The sequence below is a fragment of the Heterocephalus glaber genome, unplaced genomic scaffold (genome assembly GCF_053883595.1).
Source record: "Heterocephalus glaber isolate CG9 unplaced genomic scaffold, H.glaber_assembly_v1.0 deba00001579, whole genome shotgun sequence".
Taxonomy (NCBI): Eukaryota; Metazoa; Chordata; class Mammalia; order Rodentia; family Bathyergidae; genus Heterocephalus; species Heterocephalus glaber.
In genome coordinates this window covers 1,262,568-1,283,270 of record NW_028258360.1, presented here as the reverse complement: position 1 = coordinate 1,283,270, position 20,703 = coordinate 1,262,568, and the positions used below count along the sequence as shown (strand labels likewise).

The window sequence follows — 20,703 nt, the reverse complement described above, 5'->3', positions numbered from 1 at the left end:
CCAAGATTACAGGCGTGTGCTACTGTGCCCAGCTGACTGCTGCTTTCTGTTGACTGAGAAGCTTTTCTTCAGCAGCATGTACTTGTGATAGCCAACCCGACTCCATCTTGAGCCTCACCACCATTATGTGCTTGTGCTGGACAAAGTACTCAAAAGCCACATCCTGTTTAGCAGAAAACTTTCTGCAGCTGCAAGATGTTTTGTAGCTCACCTAGTGTGTGTGAAACTTCCTTGTGTCCCCTACTAACCTGGCTTGGTTCTGCTTCTGTAAAATTCTGCTTGCTCTCCCCTGAATCCTCCCCGACTGAAAGCATGATTGAGAAGGAGAAATCAAACTGCTTCTCGGGGGCCAAGAGAGGGCCACTAGCCCCTCTCGGTCGCCGGCTTTAAATAAACGGAGCCAAATCTGACTCGGAGTGTGGTCCCTCTCTATAGTTTCGATTTGGTCGATTACAACATACTATCAGAAACGTGGCTGTCTGAAATCATCAACAGGAAACTTCCCAGCTTGTCTGGAAGATGGAGGTCACTTTGGAACAAGCAAGCAGCCATCGTTACCTGGGTGACTGTACTTGCAGTCTTATTGGTTGGTCAGGGTTTGTCCCACCTTGTAAATTTCCACTGGGTCTTATAGTTCTGTCCCACTTTGTACCTGCTTCACCACATGGCTCTGCTGTATAAAACACCTTTGAAAAGTGGGGTGGCGGGCAACCCACTTTCTGGTCCTCTTTCTCTCTCTTAGACAGAAGCTTTCTTTCAATAAACTTTTCCTACTCCTGACTTCTGTTGTTCCTGGAATTCATTGTTCAATTTTAGAGAACACGAACTCGAGTTTCAGATATCTAGCAGGTTTGGGAGTTGCATCTCTCCCCCTGTATTGGCACCACTGCTGCGTACCCCGACCTGGTGTACACAGCTGGCTGCCAAGACATCGTCAGTTTCCCTTCAGTTCTCCTGAAACCCTACCCATGCCCTCACCCTGGAAACTGTCTTGCTTGCTGAGTTTTCCCTGGACTCAGTTTCCTCTTATAGCAGTCAGCCAACAAGTCTGACTTTGTCCGACTACGGTTTTGTACCTGGTAGGCTGAGACAGGTTGCACAGCGATGGAAAGACTTGGCCAGGCTACCTTAAACTCCTGAGCTCATCTGAAAAGAGGGAAGAATTCACCCTCACCTTTACCACATCATGTAACTCAGAAGGAGGAATCAGACTGATTACGTGTGTGGAGAGACCTATGTGTACAAGGCTATGTAGTGGAACTAGTGCTTTAGAAAAGGAGATTCAGGGCCGGGGATTTAGCTCAGTGGTTTCACTGCCTGCCCCCCAAGCACAAGAAGCCAAGTTTGATCCTCGGTACCCCCCCAAAAAAAAGAAAGAAAAGAAAAAGAGTTTCAGAGGGCTGGGGATGTAGCTCAGTGGCACCGCACCTGCCTTGTTGTTGGTTTTTTTTTTTTTAATTTTTTATTTTTGGTACTGGGGATCAAACTCGGGTCCTTGCGCTTGCACAGCAGGCTGTGAAACCACTGAGCTAAATCCCCAGCCCTGAAGAGTCATTTCTATTGGGCCTGGCACATGAGGCACTTGATAGGTATTCCTTTCCTCCATGGAAGGGACCAAGGTACATTTCATTTTGTTATCTCGGCTGCAGACAGGCAGGTCTGTGCATGCCCTACCGAGGTCCTGAGTCTCACAGAACACGCCGAATCACCCCGCTGCAGACAGACAGCCACCTGGTTCCACACTACAAAGATGCAGAGGACACCAGATCACCAGACCAAGGTACTGAGTCCCACTGCTCCCATCCCAGAGGTAGAGGCTTCTGAGCTGCTGTCCCACTGCTCCTGGTGCAGAGGAAGGAGCTTCCCAGTCACCATCCCTCCCGCTGCTCCCAGCCCACAGTAAAGGGCTTTTGGGTCACCATCCCTACCGCTGCTCTCAGCCCCTGCCCACCTCTCCCAGCTCAGAGGAGGTAATCCGTGCAGGCGCTAACAGGCCCCCGCCCCAGTCAAAATGAGAAAACAAGTAAATAAGTCTCAAAACCAGTCTTCCAGATCACCTACAGCAACCACAAAGGGAAATGAGATGGAACACTCTGATACTCAACCACCTGGACCCACTGAACTGGCAACAAAAGGGGATCTGGAAAAAGTGAAATCAGAAATAATTTCTCAGATAACAGGAGAAATTGTGCCCCTAGTGCATTTTGTCATCTCTACATTTCCTGGCACTGAGGTACCTTCATTTCCTTTAAAAAGGTACTGTTTGGATAGCAAGGCAAAATTACTTCAGTCCAGGTTCAAAATTACAGAGTTTGGCATGGCAAAAACTCTGTGATGTAATTAGCTTCGATCAGGGTGGGTGGCATATTTGGCAGGTCACGTTACCTCTGTGAATTCTTGTAAGTTTTCTCCTATACATGATTAGAGATTTATTCCATTAAGGGTGTGTGAATATGGATTGAGGGTGTGATAACTAAATTAGTTCACTGATTAGTTTGGCATAGTTCCGGGTGTGGAGAATGGGAAGCCCCACCCTGGATGTGGGTGGCACTACCCAAAAGGCATATAGCCTGGATGGGATAAAAGAGAGAAGCAAGCTTGCTGCTGCTGCTGCTGCTTTGCTACTGCTATCATCTCCTGCCTGCCATGCCATGCCATGAACTGTGTCTCCTGCTATGCTCCTCTGCCATGCCACCCTGTCTTGCACCCAGCCAACTATGGACTGCAACCTCTACGGACTGTGAGCCAAATAAACCTTTCCTCCTTTAACTCTGAGTGTTGGGTATGTTGTCTCAGCAAAGAGAAAAGTAAGTAAGACAGATTTGGGTACCAGAAAAGTGGGGTCGTTGCTATGACCCTACCTGGCCACACAGTTTAGGAGCCTTGGGCTGAAGAAGCCCCCCTGGAATGCTGTAACCTGAACTTGATGGCAGATTCTGGTCAGAGCTCAGAAGAGAAGAGTGCTGATGGAAACACAGCCAGGAAAGACCAGGCTCAGGAAGACTCAGGAACAAAGATGGCATTGGCTGTTGGACTCCAGACCACGTATGCTATACTTTGACAGAAAATTTGTCTGCATTTTGCTCATGTCCAGAGACTTTGCAGGAGACTGAGATTAAGTACAGTGGACTAATAAATCTGGTGGAAGAAATTTCAAAGCAATCTAATGTTGAGGCACTGGGGGCTTTTAGCCAACTCCACCTTAAGAATCAAGAGCAAACAGCCCAACAGAATGACTTTAAAAATGTTGGGTTTGGCCAGAATGGAAGCTCCAGTAAAGTTGCAGACTGCAAAGATTGAGAAGAGAACTTGGTTGCTGAGAAGGAACAGGACAATAGAATAGATGGTCTGAGGGCATCACAAGAACCAGAGGACTCCAGCCTTTGCAGCCTCAGAATTGTAAAGGTAAAAGACTGCTTTGAGAAGATAGCCCCAGAGCACCATGTTCCAGAACGGCAGTAGCCTGGAGAATTCCTTCCTTTGAATTAGGTTCATAGTGCTCAGCAATCCAGGCATTCAACCCCTACAAAGAGAGAAGGAAGCCTGGCTACAGCTGCAGCTGGCGGGAGACCCTGGCATCATCCATGTGGTGCTGGTTTTAGGTGCAGGCAAAATGCAAGAGTGGTGAGGTCAGGAAGGCTTCCACCCAGATTTCAGAAGAAGCCTGGGAGGCTAGGCAGTGTGCCCCGGGGAGAGCAGCCTGTAAAGCTCTGAGTGTGAAGCCAAAGGTGCAGTGGAGACTCCAGAAGTTTGGAGAAACCAGGAGTGTGGATCATCTGAGGAAAACTGCAAGGAGTGAGCAAAGCCGGTCCAAAAGAGAGGCTGTGAGAGCTACAACTACTGGCAGTGCAGTAGGAGCAGAGCCACCCAAGCCCTTTGGAGTTTATATCTTGCCACAGATTGCCTTGGTTGTTAGACATAGAACTATGGGACGTAATGTTTGCCCTGCTGGACTTTGGACTTGCTTTGGTCCTATTCCTTTCTATCCTGCTGTTTGTACCTTTGGAATGGTAATGTTTATCTTGTGCCATTGTATTTCGAAAGTGTTTAATTTTGTTTTTCTTTTTCTTTTTTTTTTTTTGGTACTAGGGATTGAACTCGGGTCCTTGTGCTTTTGAGGCAGGTGGCAGAACCACTGAACTAAATCCCCAGCCCCCGGAAGTGTTTAATTTTCTTTTCATGTGTAAAGGGGCTCACAGCTAAAAGTTTGCCTTAAATCTCAGAGAAGAGTTTGGACTTGAACTTTTAAGCAGTGCTGAAATTGTTAGGACTCTGGCAACTCTTAGCCTAAATGCTTTTTGCACAAAGGGATGTTCATGAGTGCTGTGTGGGCCGGGGTAGAATGTTATATCTTGTATCTAGATGTACCTTTAAAACTTCATGGAGGAGAAAAGTTGGTCAGAGAGGATCAAAGAGATGGCACCCTTTAGAACAGGAAAGCTGACCACCATGCCCGTGGCTGTGGTACATGCATCTGTAAGTGTACATATGGCCAAAGAAGAGGAATCCAAAAAGTAGCTAGTGAGACCAGAGCAGCTCCCCATATATATTGTGCCACCTCTTTAGTCTAAATATGTTGAAGAGCAGCCTTGTTATTTACAAATGGGCTTTGCATCCATCTGCACTACAACTGCTTGTTATATTGGCTGATGCAAGAGTACTTATGTCTTTGTGAAAAATGGGGTAATGGATACAGTACAATTTGGAAAGGATGCATGTGTCTATCTGAAGAATCTTCCTTGAGATTTTCTTCAAAAATTGGGAGTGATTACAGTTTCAGGATTGGCAGGTCTGGTTTCAGCAAGAAAAGGTTCTAAGTTTAAGAAAATTGCTTAACCATTAGGACTGTCTACTTTAGGAGCAGCTGTTTGATACCCAGTTCAGTCAGTAATTATTGCAAAGGTAACCAGAAAAAAAGCATATGCTGCAAGCCAGCAAATTTATGAAGCAGTTAAATCATTGTGGACAAAAGCACCAAAAAAGAATCACTCCCTGAGCCTAATGGAAAAAACTAAGCTAGGAATCTCTGATGAAACAGAAATACCTGCAGAAACAACTCACATCCTGAAACATTCAGTGCCTTTGCCAACAGAATTCAGTTCTGGAACAGTGATAAAATCAGAACCCACCTCAGGTGCTACCATGTTTATGCCTGACCCCAAACTCATGGATCATGGGCAGTTCTATCCAGAAGATGAAGATGTGTACAGCACTAGAAGCTGAAATTGACTGCATAAAGAACTACAAAATGTGGGAAGTTGCAAATGATGATGAAAAAAATCATGCAATGGGTAACTGACATATATAATATAACTTAAATCAAGTTTTTCCTTGACATCTTCCAATATACAGTTTGACCAATCATGTAAGTGATTAACACACAAAGTCTGAATGCAAGCCAAACAATATTAAATGATTAAGTGATACAAGCTGAAGTATTAGTTCACATTTGATGAGTTTTAGTGATTTATTAGAAAGCAAAAAAATAAAAACAATGATAAATACCAATGAGATTAAAATCTGAATGTATATACATGTATATGATTCCATATATATATTTATATGTGTCTTAAATTTTCAAACTTAATGCCAATTAATTTAGAATGGTGTGTGGAAGGATATGTTCATTCTTTTCCATTTCTCTGAGCTGGAATAAAATATCCAAGTGTTATGAAAAAAATTTTTTTTAAGTAAAACTTCAGGGCTGGGGATTTAGCTCAGTGGTTTCACCACCTGCTGCACAAGCACAAGGACCCAAGTTGGATCCCCGGTACCAAAAATAAATAAATAAATAAATAAAACTTCATGGGCTCATAGGTGGGGCTTTTTGAAGGTGGCTGTCTCTAGGGCAGTGGTGGTGAACCTATGACATGTGTTATTTGTTTTTAAGATAAAAGAAGTTAATGTACGAGTTGTTTTTTCTAAACTAAAATTTCACTATTCAGGTTTAATTGCAGTGTTGGCACTTTGCAATAAATGGGTTTTGGGTTGCAATTTGGGCACTCATCTCTCAGAGGTTCACCCTCACTAATCTAGGGTGTGTGAATGTGGATTAAGGGTGTGAGAATATGGACTAATGGTGTAATAACTAAATTAATCCACTAGTGGGCTTAGCATAGTTCTGGGTGTTGAGAGTGGGAAGGCCCACCCTGGATGTGGGTGTCGCCACCTAAAAGGCTTGTAGCCTGGAGGCTTGCCTCTGCTACGTTGCTGCTGCTGCTGCTGCTGCTGCTGCCTCCTGTCTGCTCTGCCGTGGACTGTTTTCTCCTCTTTGATGCTCCTCTGCCATGCCACCCTGCCTTGGAACTAGCCAACTATGAACTCAAACTTCTACAAATTGTGAGCTACAATAACCTTTCCTCCTTAAACTTTGAGTGTCCAGGATTTTGGGTCAGTTACAAGAAAAGTAACTAAGACAGCTGTGCATGGTGATAATTTTGTGGTATAATTAGCTTTTTTTTTTTTTGGTACTGGGGATTGAACTCAGGACCTTGCACTTGCATGCCAGGCACCGGAACCACTGAGCTAAATCCCCAGCCCAATGGTATAATTAGCTTTGATTGTGGTGGGTGACATATTTGACAAGTCATGTTACTTCTGCTTATTCTTACAATTATTCTCCTTTACACAAAACAGATTTATTGACCAAAGGTAATGAAATAATCCCATGTAGTGCTTTACTCTTTATTATTCCTGAAATTATAAATGTCAGGCAAGAATAAACCATTGCAACTACAACTGCTTAGAAAATTTCATATACTTTTTAAAAAAAATACTGCATATCTTTTGTGGAGAAAAGGTCAATGTTTGTTTGTTTTTTTAAAGTCCCAGCAGCTCACATCATCTTTTAAACATTAATTCCTGAAATAGCAAGGTTAAATTTAATGTAAGTGAATTTAACTTTATGAAACTGGTTTCTCTGCTTGTTAATTTCTCTTCCATAGAAATTGCTTAAAAGTGAGACTGCTGTACCAAGAAGAATAACTTGACAGAAGGAAAAGAAAGAGAAAACGATCCTCCTGCTTTCAAATTTAACACAAATTTTTAGAGCCAGCATTAGAAATAGAAGTAAGGAATCCCAGGATGCACAGATTATATACTATTGTCTATTTTCTACACACATATTTTCTTTTTTGTTTGTTTGTTTTTGTTTTTGTTATCGGGGATCAAACTTGGGACCTTGTGCTTTCGAGGCAGGCAATGGAACCACTGAGCTAAATCCCCGGCTGTATTTTCTAAATTAACCTAATTGGTGAAAACTATGTAGCAACTATGAAGACTTTTTGTTGAGTTCATTGTTGATTTACATGGGAAAAAAGATCAAAAAGTAAACTCCAATTAAATAAATATTATTAAATAAGGACTCTTTGTACTGTGGCATGAGGTGCCCAAAACATAACAAGGACAAAGACTTGGGCTTATGACACTCGGATCATAGGGGACTATACTACAAATTCACTCCTTACAGAAAGGAGAGACAGCCATTAAAAAGAAGCTGGAGCCAGGCATCATGGTGCAGCGATCAGGAGGCTGAGGCAGGAGGATCACTGCAAGGCCAGCCTGGGGTACACAGTGAGTTCAAGATCAGCCTGAACTACATAGTGAGACCTTGTCCCAAAAAAGAGAGGAAGACAGACAGATAGACAGACCCGGAGTTATAGACAATGTTTTCAGTGTGAGCAAAATGGCACATAATAAATGCTTTTGACTTTTAGGCCATACAATCTTGGTGGCAGATACTCATGTCTGTTGCTATTGGGAGAGGGAAACTGCAAAGAATCTAGAAACAAATAGATGTGGCTGTGTTTCCAGAAAACTTTATTTACAGCCCTACATTTTGAATTTTGTCAATTATTAATTTTCTTTTGCGAGGACTACAAATACAAATACAAATAGGTTGGAAGTAGGCTGCAGGCTAGTTAGGGTCACAAATGATTTTTTTCATGATTTACAAGAAGCATTTGGTATCTCAGTAGATTTGACAGTGTTGTCCAGTTCAGCTCCAGCTCCACGCTCCTTACATGGCCTTTCCTTTCTGTTTGTTTCATGTGGTAGCCACGGTTCCCTGAGGTGCAGAAGAATTTGCCATCCACTGTGTGATATGTGCAGTGCTGGAGGCAAGCACGAGGGGTAACAAGGAGATGAACCCGCCTCTTCTGCTTGGTATTAAGGAGCTGCGTATTTAATCAAATATAAATGTAAATTAGGCATCTACTTTCTCACACCCAGGTTTGGAAAACTGATGCTGTGGTCTGAATGCTTTTCGCTGACAAAACTCACACTGAAGATCAACTGCCAGGGTAGTGGTGTTGGGAGATGGGGCATTAAGAAGTGATTAGGTCAGCTGGGCAAGGGGTCATGTGACTGGAATCCCATCACTCTGGGAGGCTGAGGCAGGAGGATTGAGAAAGTGGGCATCCAGCCCAGAGAACTTAGTGACTTAGCAAGACCCTGTCTCAAAATGTAAAACAAAAGGGGGGGGAGTAGGCATGTTGCTCAGTGTGGAGGCCCTAGGTTCAATCCCCAATCCCCACCCCCAAGTGATTAGGCCGGCAGGGGTCAGGGCTCCATCCTCACCGGCAGGTTTGATGCTTACAGAGGCTCTTGTGAGCCTGTGTCCTCTTTGTTCATTCTCTATTCTGCCACAGGAGACAGCATCCAAAGTGCCACCTCACCAGACACCAAAACCTGCCACGGTGCCCTCTCAGAGCCCCCAGGCTCCAGGACTTTGAGAAAGAAATTTCTGTTTCTCATAAATTACCCAGTCTCAGGTCTTCAGTTAAACAGCAAGAAACGGTCTAAGACAGTAGAGCTTGCCAGAAGTTAGGTAACAAAATAGTCAAACAGGGTAATTCTAGATAAAGACACGGGATAGTGTTCTTTGTTTTTTGAGTGCTAAGCAAGTGCTCTATGCTGAGCCACACAGCCAGTCCCAATTTGCTCATTTTAATCGTTGGCGTTGAAAAGCAAACTGTTTGTGGTGCTTTCTTTGTATGGCGCTTTGATGGTGGCCTGAAGGGAGTGGCAGGTTATAAAATGGACCAGAATAAGCAAGAAAACAGCTCAACGGTGAGAATTCTTTGCAGGGAATGACTCAGCTGTCCCGTACACAACCTAACAGACTTGGAGAGTCAGCCCAGTTCCCAGAATCCTCCAGGGCAGATGGCTTGCCAGGGGCAGCCCTCCAACCCCAAACTGGAAAGCCAAGGATTTACCTAGACTGACTATTTCCTTGAGAAATTCCGTGGTCCCCCCACCCATACTGGGGCTTGAAACCAGGCCCTCCCACACACTATGCAATGGCAATACTACAAGCTACATCTTCCGCTCGGGACAGGGTCTTCTCACTAAGTTGCCCTGGAGGGGCTCAGACTTCTGACATTCCTGCCTCAGCCTCCTGGGGTACCTGAAATTACAGGTACTGAGCCACCAGCTCCAGCCCGTGCTTTTTTTATCAGGTGTTCCCCATGCTTGCCCTTGCTAAGCAGCTGTCTTCACACTGGGTCCATAGGTAAGTAAATCTTCACCAAGTGCTCCGAACCTGTAAAATCTTAGACCCTCTTCTTGGCTAGTCAAACCAGAACCTGCATTGTGAAACGAGATCCTCCGTTGACTCACACGTGCATTCATGTGTAAGAAACAGAAGTAAATCCTCAGCAGACCCTGGTTCTCAATCTGGAGCCAGAGCTCACATTTGTTACAGCGCTCCATACTGTGTCCCACCCAGATAGTCACTGACTTAGGCCTGTGCACGGCCCGAGAGTGCTTTCTTTCTTCAATACCCAGATGGTGCTGGATTGAGAGCACATTCCCCAAATGACTGAGCAATGCCTCGGTTCACAAACAATTAGGTTTGCAAACAAAAGCTTTTGGCAAAATTGCTTCCTTCCATCAACTCCGTATTAGTTGACAAATATGACCTTGGTCATCTTCCTCAGAATCATGGAACATATTAAGTTCATAAACCGAGGTTATCACTGTACTTAAAACTGAGCTATTTTCTTTTTTGACAGTTAAACTGAAGACTTCATCTCACAGAGCTGGAGTGAACTTTCCCAGACTCACCTGACCACTGCCTTTCATTTTCCTTTATCAGAAGAAATTTTGTTTGTTTTGAGACAGGGTCTGTGTAGTTCAGGCTGGCCTTGAACTCACTATGTAGAAGTGCTGGAGTTACAGGGGTGCACTACCAAGCCCAGAAGAATTACTGACTCATCTGTTCGACTTCTGTGCTGACATGATCATCTTTCCTCAGAAAAGAAAAATTGCAATAAAAATAGAAGCACTTTTTTCCTTTGAAAGGCTAATTACTGCTACCCTTTAAAATATTAATGATAAAAATATGTGCTAGACAAGCTTGCTGTACATTTTAATTTAATCACAAGCCCAAGACAAGAAAGAACTCTATCAAAGCTGGTGGTTGATGAATCTGATCTTTTCGATTTCTTCAGGAATTGCACATCTGTTCGAAACATAACCAAGTCAACATGGAAATGTCTGAATTAAAAACTAGATCATAAAAAAAATTCCGGCAGTCCATGTACATGAGACTTCTGGAGCTCCGATTTAGTCCCGGAGCCAGGGGACAGTTGAAAATCATCCCCTACATTGCTCCAAACAAGTTTTCTTTTTCTTCATTAGTACATGTTTGCAGTACACAATGACCACATTCATCGTGCAGGATTTCTACATGTACATAACACATCTTATTTTTTGTCCCCTTCCCCCTCCAATTCTTCTTCCCCTCCCCACTTATAAAAGCTTGATTTCCATTTTTTTTTCCTTCAATTCTTTTTTTTTTCTTCTTTAAATTCTTTTTCCTTTCCTTCCCTCCCCTTCCCCATCTCGGGTTCCCCTTCCCATTTAAAGGGGAGAATCGGTGAGGGTGGAGCGTGACCACATGACTGGTTGTGCCCGGTATGCACGTGGGGTGCAGGTGTGAGGCCCTGGTGATGCGTGTGCCGTGACACGGGAATCCTCGCAGGGCTTCCTGAGCGGTGGCGCTTGGCATGTCCCGAGTTTGCGGAGGCGTCGGTCAGTCTGCTTGATGCGGCCAGTCTCCCGGGTCTAACACGGGCTCACGGCCGAGCACGCGTGCCGGGGGTGTGGAGTGCGTGTCTGCGGCGGGACGCGGACCTGCTTGGGCCCAACGCCCTCAGCGGGGGCCCGGGCGAAGAATCCGCGTGATTCCGCCCTCTCCGCGCGGGTCAGGTGCACGCGCAGGTGCCGGGGACCCGCGCCCTGAGCGGTCCATGCATTACCGCGTCCCGCCTGCAGGGGGCGCCGCCCGGGGCGGCCTGGGTGCGGCGCCGGCCCTGCGGGGCATTTCCGCTCCACGGCCGCTCCCGCTAGCCCTGACTGCAGCAGGTGAGGCGCTGGGCGCGGGCGGGCACTAGGATCCTGGCGCTGCGCTCCGCCCCTGCCGCCTGAGCTGGGCAGCGGGGTAGGAATCTTTGGGCGTTCCTGGGGACGGGGAACTCCTGGCAGGAGGGCGGGGACCCCCTACAGGAGGACGCGGCCGACCCGGAACCCTCGGTGGGAGGACGCGTTTGATCCCCGAAACCCCCGGCGGGAGGGCACATTCGACCCCGGAAGCCTCGGTCAGAGGACGCGTTTGATCCCGGAAGGCCGCGCAGGACCGTCAAGGCCATTGAAAGTGGCTGGCGCCCACCTGGGCTCCTAGTGAAAAAGGAAGACCCCTCAGAAGGTAGCGGTAAAAGGAGCCTAACTAGAAGGAGCTTCTGCTTTTAATTTTATTTCATTTTAATTTTATCTGTGAGGAAACCAAAACCTGCAAAGGCAATCGAAAAACTCCTGCATTAGTGAGTTTCTGGTGTTAGAGTTCTTTGGCGCCCTTAGGAAACGTGAATTTTTGGAGCCATTTCTCCAACTGCCTCGATTGCAGTATGGTTATCATTGCCGCTTTACCCCACTGTCGTAGGACGACGCCAGGGTCGCACTCAAAACCCGACAGAGATATTTGCTGAACACAGCTTCTTGACTCTAAGCTTAGTTTATTAGTATTGAAGTGAAAACAGAATTTAACAAACTTGCAGCCAAATCTTCTAAGGAGCAGGTTATTCACTTCCAAGTGTCCCGTGGAGAAATCATGAATTAAAAACTAGACATTTCTAAGTACTGACCTATATAAAGGGTAGATCTAAACACACAGGTGCTTATGCACATTTTTCTGTAACTGAAGACCTGCCTGGCCCCATTCAGCGAACTGAAGCGCTAATATGAAGAGCGCTGTCCTGCGCCGTGGCCTCCTTTCGAAGAAAGTGCGCTCAGAAGAAGCCGAAGTTCTGAATAAGCAGACCGCTCTGCTCCAAGGCAGGCAATTTGCCTTTTAAAAGCTGTTTACAAAGTTAGATTAATTCCTAGTTGGTGGACTTCTGTACAGAAATGTTTTGCACTAGTGTCTCTGGGTAGTGTGGGTCCTTTAGTTGAAATGGAAAGTAAAACTAAAGCACAAATCTGCAAGAAAAAGCTTTAATTAAAGAGAAAATGGTAAGGGACTTTAGCTGGAGAAGCCTCACATTCTGATTCATTTGGTGCTTTCTGTGTAGTATGATTTAGGTTGCTCTGTTGTCATCCCCTATGTTTCTTATAAAGAGAGATTAGAGATTAGATCTTGGAGATTAGATCTAAAGGCTTAATTAGGTTCATGATCACAGTATTTGGCAAGTCTACTCCCAAAGTGGCTTGAATTTTTAAGAATTTAAATGTATCAACTTGAAAAAACAGAGATCGTCATCTAGGAAGTTCAACTTTGCTACAATATACTTTGCCTGATGACTGAAAATACACTTTATTCGTTCTCTTCTTCTCTTTCCTTATTTGTAGGAGAGAATATAACTTACTTTTCAAGGAGGTAGAGAACTTTGAACCCTCCCTCTAGGTCAGTGGGAAAGTCTAGTAGAGGCATTCGTGGTCCCTTGGGCTGGAGGGCCACATTTACACAGAATGGAAATAGTTTCTTTCCATGGTTCAAAACCCAGGGTTTGAGATTGCCTTCCAAGAGGGACTGGGTCATTTGATTTTAGTTTTAAGCCCCTCTTAAACACTCAGTTTCATTTTTCACTTCTCATCGCACTCCCCAGCAGAACTGAGAGCTGGGCATTTGGTTTTTCTGGTCTCTGGCTGAAGTCGACATACATATCACCTGTGTCCTGTGCAAGGATTCTGAAGCTAAACGCTTTTAAGACTCTCAGCCTCACTATGCTGCTGGATTCCAGGGCAACATGTTCTTGAACAGATTTACAGGTGAGAATAGTTTTCCTCTTTTCTAAAATGTTTGAGACTCCTAAATTCTAGAGCCCAGAGCCAGTAAGTATGCTGACAGAGACAAATGGAAGTGTCTTTTTGTCATGTAAAAACAGTAGGGAGAAATTATGTTCACATCCCTTCACCCATTTTTCTATTGGTCTGTGGTCTTATTTATAAGAATACATTAAGAATACTAATCTTCAGTCAGATACATTGCAGCTATTTTCCCCCTATTTTTTGGTATGTACTTTTAGTTTTTGTGCTCTATAGAAACTTTAAGATGTGTGTAGTAAAAAATATCAGTCTCCCTTTGATGGTTTGTTTTGTATTTTGCTTTGAAAGAACTGCCCATTTCAGTATTTTAAAAAATGTGTTAACACAGGTAAATGAACATGTTGTTAGAAGTATGTGATACTCAGTTTCATGTCACTGTAGTGAAATGCCTGAGATAATTTACTTATAAAAGAAAAATCATTTGGGCTCCCAGTTCCGGAGCTTCCAGTCCAAGACGAGATGGACCCATTGCTCTGCACCTCTGTTCCGTGTTCTGATGGCAGTGGCAGGGGCCATGGAGTAGAGGGGAAGAGGCCAGAGTCCCGCAATCCCCTTCGAGGACATTCTTCCAGGGAACTGAGGGTCTCCTGTAAGGTCCCATCTTGTCTATGGGTTCCGTCATCTCCCACCCCCTGAGGAGTAACGCCACCCTGAGGGCCGACTCTTTAACACCTGAAACTTTGGGGACATAGGACATCCAGACGGTAGCAGCTGGGAACATGTGAATCTGGGGGGGGGAAAAAGACTATTGAAGGAGGACTATTTCAACCAGATAATATAATACCAAATTAATTAATGTTGACATTAACATGAGGTCGATGCTGATGTGTCAAAGTTGGGAGTCGGATATTTGAGGAATCATTTATTATATCATTACTTTGGTTTTATGTGTGTTCTGCTTTTCATAATTAAAAAAAGTTTACAAAAGAAAGAATGAGGAAGAGGGGCCATCTTTGTCTCACTTGCTCATACTTACTACCTATTTCTTAAGCAGTTCTGTGCTGAACACTAGGAGTATGGTGTTAATAAAGCCAAGGTCTGGATGTCCCATTTTTTAGGTAGGAGACGGACCCTAGTGTCATGGTTAAGGTCACCAGCACCTGAGTCAGATGCCTGGTGTCTAGTGCTGGCTTCGCCCCTTACTAGGTGGGTGATTTTGATCTTTTTGTTTCAAAAATTGAGGATATTTCTCTAGGCAGAATCTGTTTTCTTGCCTTACCCATCTCCTAAAGACTGCCCCAGACTCATTGGCCTCTTCGTTCTCCACTTTCAAAGGTAGCAACATAGCCTCTCTCTGACCCTGTTAGAAGCTAGGAAAAGTTCTAGTTCCCAGGATTCATGTGATTAGATCAGGCTGGCTTGGATAACCTAGGATAAACCCCACATCTCAAGGTCATTAATTTCAGTCACATCTGCAGCCCTTTTGCCGTGTAAGGTAACATATTCATGAATTTTGCAAAGTAGGACATGGAGATCTTTGGGGCCCATTCTGCCTACCACAGATTTGAAGAGTAGGGTAGAAGAATTACAGGGAGGAGACGGGCCTGGGGAGGGAGGGAAGCAGAAAGGTTCCTCTGGTCATGGTAAGTGTTAGTTTATTCCAACTGCAAGAAGAAGTCTTGGTCAGATTTACTTCCCCAGACCTGGAATCAGCCATTTTTCCAAAGAGCCTTGGTTGGTTGGTTGATTGGTTGGTTGGTTTAAAATGGAAAGCGATACTTAGAGACCACAACCTGGATCTTAGTGGTGCTCATTGCTATTGGGTTAATGGTTGTTTCAAACCATTTCAGTAGTCAGAGATAGGGAGAAACAGTGTTCAGGGTTAGATCATTCATATCAATAACTTCCAAGTCTATTTGTCTATTTGGTTTCTTTTCTTTTCCTTTTTTTTTTTTTTTTGTGTGTGTGTGGTACCAGGGATCTAACTCAGGACATTGCACTTGCGAGGCAAGTGTAGTGGCACTGAGCTAAATCCCTGGCATTATGTTTCTTTTTTTGAGACATGGTCTTGCAGTGTAGTCAGGGCTGGCCCTAAACTTGTGATCCTCCTGCCTCAGCCTCCCAAGTGTTAGGATTTCAGGTGTGTGCCACCATGCCAGGCTTATTCTATTTCTTATATCCATACCTCTCCCTCTCCAAAAATCCAAGTTCCCAGCAGACTGGCACAATTAGTTATTCACTAATAAGTTGGATAACTTCAGGGAGGAGTTATGCCGCCCTGCCTTGAGGGTGAAGTATCCTCACAAATTATTTGGAATTCTCCTGTGCAGGAGGTTTCTCTAATCCCTCACATTTATTTAATTATGGGTTCAGGACTGTTTATTGAGTGCTTTAGTTATAATTTAGTGCTACCTTACTTATTTTGTCCCTTACATTGCTCCTACCTTGGCCACTGGAGCTCTTTCATGTGGCTCCCATGGCCCTGTGCCATGCCAAGTACTGGACAGGTCGCTTATGTAGTCGGTTTTGAACATTCTCTTCCTTTCTGGCGCTACCACAGTGCTCTGGATTCACCTGGTACAATCTCAGCATTGGTCTTAAAATCAGTCATTTCCTAAAGGGCCCTGGCTTTTGTTGGGATGGTGTTAGGGGCCACAAGCCAGTGCTGGCCAGCTTGTCTGTCGCCTTGCAGTCCATCCATGAGGAGCCTGGCTCCTGCTCTCTGCCACTCGTGAACCTGTACACGTGTGTGTGCATGGCAGCACCAGAATTGTCAGCCCATAAGCCCTCGGGAGCCAGCTCAGTCCACTAGAGTCCAGTCCTTATAGGTATTTCCTTTAGTCCTGAAACTGTCTGGGTCAACAGGTGAAATTTTTTAGGCAGGATGAAAAGACGTTTTCCTACGTTGAGAGCATTTTACCTGTCAGGCATGTAGGTAGAGAGCCCATGGCTTTCCATAGCACATCTCTGTCTCTTAAGTAACCTTGGCATGATAACATGTGGAATGTGAGACCGTGGCTACCCTGACCTGGTACAGAGGACAGTTACTTGGTACTGTACTGGTTTTATAGGGCTTCCATCACAAATTACCATGAACCAGGAGGGTTAAAACACCAGAAACGTATTCTCTCACAGTTCACAGGGGCTCAGAATGAGACATCCAGTGGCAGCAGGGCTGTGCTCCCTCTGGCAGCTGATGGGGAAATCCTTCCTCACCTTCCTGGCCTCCCCTGGCTCCTGATGGTCCTTGGCTTATGGCTGCAACAGTGCAGCTTGCTGTCTTCACATGGCACCTCCTCTCCATAAGGACATTAGCCATTGGATTTGGGCCCCTTCCAGGTAATCTAGGGTGATCTCAAGCCCCTCTTTCAGAATTTATTAAGAACCTTGCCAAACCTTCATGTGCAGCCCCCAGCATCGGAAACCAGTGCAGCACGCGAGCTTTGCCCACTCCTCCATTTGCTCTCCTGCTGCTATATTTTGGGGTTTTGTTTGCTTCTGCAGAATTTTGAAGTCATGTCATTTCACCTCCCAATCTATAGTATAAATTTTTGTTTGAAAGTTTATTTTCTTACGTAACTGAAATCCTTCTAACATTAATGAACAAAATTCCATACATCGTCTAATACTATATTCACATTTCCTCAGTTTTCTCTGTGCAGCTGGTTTATTCCATTTGGAATTTTTAAAAACCCTTTCATTGTACTTGCTTTATACACCCTTAAGTCTCTTAATAATGTATGCCAGGCATTAATTTAATTTAACTCAGAAGGCTCTTATTCTTCCATCTTTATTTCTATTTTAGAGTAGTTGCATGTTCTCATGGTTTTATTAATTATTTACATTCATATATAGTAAAATTGACTTTTTATACAGGTATGTGAGTTTTACAATGTGTAGATTCTTGTATCCATCATCAAAATTCAGACAGCAGTTCTATCACCAAAACCCAGAAAACCAGACCAAAAAACTCTCATTCTGCCCTGTGATCAAACCCTCCCTGGCAACCATTGATTTGCCCTCCATCCTTGTAAGTCTTGCTTTTTCCAGAATGTCATATAGATGGAATGATATTGCATGTGACCATCGAGACTGGTTCCTGTTGGTTATTGCCGTTGAGATCCCTCTGTGTATGCGTCCTCTCTCATTGCCATTATTGGACATACCACAGTGTGTGTCCACTCACAGTGGAAGGACATTTGGGTTGTTTAATGTTTTGGGTAATTATGAATAGAGCTGCTGTAAAAATTTGTCCATGGGCTTTTGTGTGAAGAAGAGTTTCAACTTTCTCAGTGGGTCTCTAGGAGCACAGTTACCAGGTCATAGTGTAAATGCCTGTGTGCTTTTATAAGACAATACTGGACTTAATTTTATAGAAAACTTTCCAGAGTGGCTCCACAGCTTTCTATTCCCACTGCAGTGTAGGAAAGTTCCAGTGGCTCCACATCCTTGTTAGCACTTCATATTATCAGATTTTCCCCTCAAAGCCATCCTAATAGATACACGTGGGTTTTGTGAGTATTTTTGTTTTTTTTAAGTTATCTGATTTCAGGTTTTTGATATTATAAAAAATTATTTTCAATAACTTCTGAATAAGCTACTAATTAAATTTATTTTATATACTTGCTATAAAGTTAAATATTCCTGGTTTTCTGATGATTTTCTACAGTGAGATATGGCAAATATTCTGTACTGGAAAATAAAACCAGAATGTTAGGAGTTTTTCAAAATCTCATTGAGAGATTATATTTGGCTAAGGATTACAGAATGATAATACCTGGATACAAGATAGCTTTTGCAGTGACCTGTTTATATTCATAATATGCATCTTGTGTCTCATTCCCATTTTACCATTATTAACCAATAGTGCATGTTTGCTTTTGCTGTTGGTTTTATGCTAGGTTAGGTTGATGAATGTGTAATTAATTACCTGTGAGCGAGTTGGGTGCAAGTGGAGAGTAATTTCTTTGAACACCTTTAAACTATAGTGAACACTTGTAGTTTGAAAAAAATCTCTGTATTTCTGAAATAGAAGTCAGAGCTTTTGTCTAACTGCCTTTCTCCTTATAAAGGCATGGTGAGGAAGGAGACTGTTTGACATTTCCCTTGTTTTTGTTTGCTTGTTTGTTGGTACCGGGGATCGAACTCAGGACCTTGTGCTTGCTCAGCAGGTGCCAGAACCACTGAGCTAAATCCCCGGCCCTGATATTTCCCTTGTAAAATGAAGGTCCAGAGCCTCTCTCCTAGGGTGACCTAGGAACTGTGGGCTCTGGTCACTGTTGATTCAAGTCATGGAGTCGATCTGGGATTGTTACCAAAGTGCACTGTTAATGTTTGTCCTTGCTCACTCCTCCTGTGAGGTGAAACTGTAGACTCCCCTGGTGTACAAGGTCATTGCTGAGGGAGGCCCTGTCTGTACTTCACGCCTCCTGTTAGCTGCTGTGGGTGGAGCTTCCCATCGCTGGCACCATTTAAAAGCCAGAGAGTAGAAAGCTCTATGGTCTGCTAGGAAGAACGGTGGCATGGAAGTTTGCCCTGTGACTTGATTTTCCCTCTTTCACATCTGAAAGGTTGCTGGAGGGTTAGTTCTATGGATAGATCTTCCTTTCTAACACAGGGACGGATGTTGGAAGGAAAAAACTGAGCTGATGAAGGAAGATTGAACATATGGCCAGATGGGCATCTGAGGTGGTTATGGCTTGAAACTTCAGAAGCCAAAAGCTGGGAGGATCTGGTTCAAAGAGTTAAGAAATAGGATGGGTTTCTACGCCCGAGTCATTTTCGGTTTAAATTAATTACATCGCGTAGGGTTAGAAAAAAGAAATAGTGAAAGATTATTCAGGTTGATCACCATAACACCCAAGGCTTCGTTTTGTTTAAAAAGTTATTTATGGATCTTCTTTCAGCTTTATGCTAATTGAAATTATTTTCATAAAGTCATTTATGTGCACATTTATATTTGAGGGTTGGGAGAAAGGATGGTGGAAATGCATTGGGCCTTTGTTATCGGAGTTTTAAAATGCCAGAATAATACACCTGCTGCCCCCTGGTGGCGACATATTAGATAATGCGGGTCAGAGGCTAGAACTTCTGAAGCGCTCAGCCCATTGTGCTGCCCTGTCCCAGGATCCTAGAGCCAGCTAATCAGTCGGATTTATCTTCCCCACTCTTCTTGTGATTGCTATCTGTGTGAGCTCAGGAAAATCATTTCAAGTTTTCACTGTCTTCAACTTTCACATGTAATTTCTAGTTTCTTCCAGTTGTAACATCCTGTGGTTAGCTGATGATGTTAGCAGATATTAAATGGTAAAAGATATCAGATTCACTGGGCATAGTGGCACACACCTGTAGTTCCAGCTGGGGCCAGCCTGGGCAACTTAGCAAGACCCTGTCTCAAAATTTGCATACATACATACATACGTAAATAAAAAGGGGTGGGGCTGTAGCTCAGTGGTAGAACACTTGCCTGGCCTGTGTGGTAGAACAGTACTTAGCATGGGTTCAATTCCCATTACTGCCCCCCACAATCAAGTTCCATTTTTTCCCTTGGCAGCCGTACTCTAATAAATCCCAGATATTTGTCCAAGAAACAAGTTCTAGAATATGTCCTGAAGTGTCCTATGGCTTCACCTGTGAGCACCAAACTACATAAATCCATCACAACAGTCCATATGAATCAGTACGATGACCTTGCATTTTTATGAAAAGCTTAAAGGTTATATTATTTTTAAAGCTTTTTAAATTTCTAGTTGTGGAAAAATATATACAACATAAAACTTACCAGTTAACCATTTTTAAAAGTCATTGTACCAGTATCACCATTATCCATTTCCAGAACTGTTTCTTATCGCAGAACGGGAACTCTGTGCAGTACCTCCTCATTCCCCTCTCTCCCAGCCCCTGCTGACTACCATTCTTTTTCTGTCCCTGTGAATCTGACCCTTCTAGATTCTCATTAGGTAGAATCGCACAGTATTTGCCCTTTTGTAACTGGCTTATTTCACTTGGCAGAATGTTCTCGAGGTTCATCATGTTGTAGCAGGAGTTCCTTGGGTGGCTGCCATCTCGGCTACTGCGGATAATGCTGCTCGGACCATGAGGATGCTGTGTCACTTCTGGTATACCATGTTTATTAGTGCGGAGAAAGGCTTACACAAAATGTTTTCCTGGGCATAAAAAGTGAAATTTCTTTGAAAGAACCATGCCAGATAACTAGCATTTGCATTTGTATATGGGTGAATAAGGTAAAAGGGGTTAACATTTATTGGGCATAGTTGTATGCCAGGCACTATTAGGTCTGTCGTACATTGTATTATTTAGTCCTGTCACTGTATGATTTCCCTTCTCCCAGAAGGCTACTAACAGTCATTTATCTCACCTGTGGTCTGGAATGTGTTAGCAGAGCTTGAGGAAGGCTTTATTTGCCCCATTTTTCAGTGC

The 20,703-nt window shown here is 43.9% G+C and overlaps 1 protein-coding gene and 1 pseudogene across 7 annotated transcripts in view; both read left to right on the top strand.

Moving 5' to 3' along the window:
* The first annotated feature begins 2,608 nt into the window (after positions 1-2,608).
* On the top strand, positions 2,609-6,659 carry LOC101706316 (MICOS complex subunit MIC27 pseudogene; annotated as a pseudogene).
* Positions 6,660-11,313: 4,654 nt separating this feature from the next.
* Positions 11,314-20,703, top strand: part of Ggact (gamma-glutamylamine cyclotransferase) — a 35,430-nt gene continuing 26,040 nt past the window's right edge. Inside the window, exon 1 of one of the 7 annotated variants that reach the window (XM_021239383.2) lies at positions 11,314-11,367. The gene's annotated coding sequence lies outside the window, so the exon portion shown is untranslated. The other 6 variants (XM_087193213.1, XM_013077288.3, XM_087193212.1 and 3 more) reach the window with 6 other exon arrangements.